At 31.3% G+C, this 2,781-nt stretch overlaps 1 long non-coding RNA gene across 1 annotated transcript; it reads left to right on the top strand.

Moving 5' to 3' along the window:
- Positions 1–489: 489 nt before the first annotated feature.
- On the top strand, positions 490–1,355 carry LOC134242471 (uncharacterized). The gene is made up of 2 exons (XR_009986861.1): positions 490–575; positions 942–1,355. It is a non-coding gene; the product is annotated as an uncharacterized LOC134242471 (long non-coding RNA).
- Positions 1,356–2,781: the final 1,426 nt, after the last annotated feature.

Below are 2,781 nucleotides of genomic sequence, written 5' to 3'. Positions count from 1 at the left end.
GAAAAATATTAAGCTGGGTGAAGTTTATTGGGAAAAGCAAAATGGTAAAAATCAGCCTATGTGATTTTTCTGATTTTTTATTCATTTTGTTTTTCCTCATAAAATTTACCTGGATGAAAAAATAATGCAAAGAGTGGTGCAGCGTGTTTCAGCTCATGGCGACGGAGTTTGAGTACTCGTGGAGACATATAACGTTATATAATTTTGTTTATTTCCTCTCTGTTAAATATATCGTGAGTCACATAAAATATACATTTCCTTCTTTCTTTCTCTTCTAATTTTCAATTAGCTTAAAAATAGTTACTTTTCATACAAACAAAAAAGTCACAACACATGTTTCAATAGCTATGCATCTAACATGTCAAATGCAGTTTAAAATAGCATCTAGAATTAAGTGATTTTGAAACAGATTGTTGTGTTTTATGAATGAGACATTAATAAATACTAAGCTGTTCAGGGATTTTATTTCATAATTTTTCATCTGCGCTATAGTAGTACGAGAATGAAGAAAACCGCAATATTTTTGGTTTATTTTGGGATATTTTCTCTTTTAATATCACATGTGTCTTCAGAAGGTAGGTATTCTATGTGTTATGCTTCTAAAACTACTAAAAATAAAATCTAGTTGTATTGAACTAGGAAACTATAATCGTCATAATCCCTTTGATCCCTCAAAAATATCATACGGGTTGCGCATGTGATTTGATAATTCTATATTGTTATAAAATAAGATAATATAGTTGTCCACCTATTTGGCAAGATATATTTTTCCTTGATCTCAACCCTTAGTGTATACGTAATTTATGTTGTTAAAGATCAAAGTAATATTGATACATTAATTATTTAATTAAATTAAAAGACCAGATCCAATCGACCATGCCGTTGAATTCCCTTTTTAAGGCAAAAAATATGTAACCATTTTTCTTTTCTTTTCTTTTCAGCTTACGCTGGAGTAATCATTTGCGAACGCAATATTGCTTACCTTCGTTGTAATAAACCTCAACGAATTAACATACTTGCTGCAAACTACGGCCGTACAGAAGGAGGTCATCTATGCCCTAGCAAATCTATTAAAAATACCAATTGTCTCTCCCCTGCTTCTACAATGTTGACCAAGTGGAAGTGCAACGGAGAGCAAACCTGCTATATATCAGCCAGCAACGGAGTATTTGGAGATCCTTGTGCTGGAACATACAAGTATCTATATGTGAAATATATTTGTCAATGATTTGAAAATATTGACTATGATGGTCATAATACATGGATAACTGTATTCTACGTACGAGTACAACAATTCTTTATTTCGACCCTGAATATCAATATTTTTCCTTTACAATAAATCTTGTCTAAAATTGGCTTGATAGAGGGTTTTATTTATTATATTGTATAGAGGACAAAAATTCTTAAAGTGAAATATATGGAAATAACGAACTGTATTTAAGCTTAAAAGTCCATCAAACAATGCAAAATTAACACGGACTTCCAAAATATCAGAGGTGTGATCAAGTGCCATGGATGAGAGAGCATCCCCGGCCGACCGGTCACAGCTTCTGCGTGTGTTCCTTTCCAAGATCTGGAAATAACGTAAAAACGTTTATACTGGCCTAACAATTAGTATCAAAAACGTCAGTCAGCATTAACATGACTTAATAATAAATTGTATTAGCTGACAAGGTCATTATATATCGACCATAGAGTTTACGAAATGATGACTTATATTTTTGTTTCAGCTATTTGTCAGTCAATAATTTACCTCGTTTTAGAAATTGTATGTAGAACATGCTCTCCGGCATCGAATCAGTTGATATTAACAATGTCCTTTTGTCAAAAAAAGACAGGAAGCACAGAGGATAAAAGTATCATAAAACCTTACATGGACAAATTGTCCTACTACTTTGTTAACGTTAGTGCAGAATTTCAAACATAATTTGAAATGCTGAAATTTATAATATATATATCGTGTAAGAAACCCATCATAATTTAAATAAACAGTCAGAGTTCTCATTAAGATTTCTTAACCTTGAGGGTTAAGGTAAGTGTTGGTTCTGGTCCTTAATTGGCTAATATGATGATTTCAAGAAAATATCAATTAATGTATGTTAAGTTTAGATGGAGTGGAAATGATGTAGCTATATTTTTCCACTAAAAACAATGTGATATAGCCTTCAAAGATTTGTTTTATGCAATAAATGTATATATCATGTGCATATATATCTATATTTATAATCTATATTACCTAAAACAATAATAATCAATTGCGATAAAGATTTATTGTATTTATAAAGTATATTAATAAGTAAAGAAACAGATAAATACAGTACTAGAAATTAAACAAAGGTAAGAGTCATATATTTCATGCACACGTGTAATAGGGAGTTAAATTTAATACTCTGTGCAATATGTACAGTTTGTGTGAATAAAACATAAGGAGATAACGAACAGTACTCAAGATCAAAAGTCCATAAAACGGTACAAAATAGGAGCAGAGCAAGCACAGACCTCCAAAACATCAGTGGTGGAATCAGGTGCCATGGAGGAGTGAGCATCCAATGCAACAACAGGTACATGTGGACAAATAGTAAATAAAATGATTCTATATGCTTACCATTTTCTGGGTCTGACATTTAAAAAAAAGCCTATTGACAAACGATTGTGGAATACAAATGTATCCATTTATGAAGGATTTGCTTTACAAAAGGTTTGCTAAAAAGAAGGAGGAGGTCAAGAAAATTTTGTTTTTGAAGTTGAATCGAGATATTTAATCTTATACAATTTATATTC

This window comes from Saccostrea cucullata, unplaced genomic scaffold, assembly GCF_032062105.1.
Source record: "Saccostrea cucullata isolate Sc308-1 unplaced genomic scaffold, CSIRO_AGI_Scuc_v1 ctg2808, whole genome shotgun sequence".
In the NCBI taxonomy this organism is placed as follows: Eukaryota; Metazoa; Mollusca; class Bivalvia; order Ostreida; family Ostreidae; genus Saccostrea; species Saccostrea cuccullata.
The sequence above is the reverse complement of the archived record's forward strand: the minus strand, read 5'-3'. Positions and strand labels throughout refer to the sequence as shown.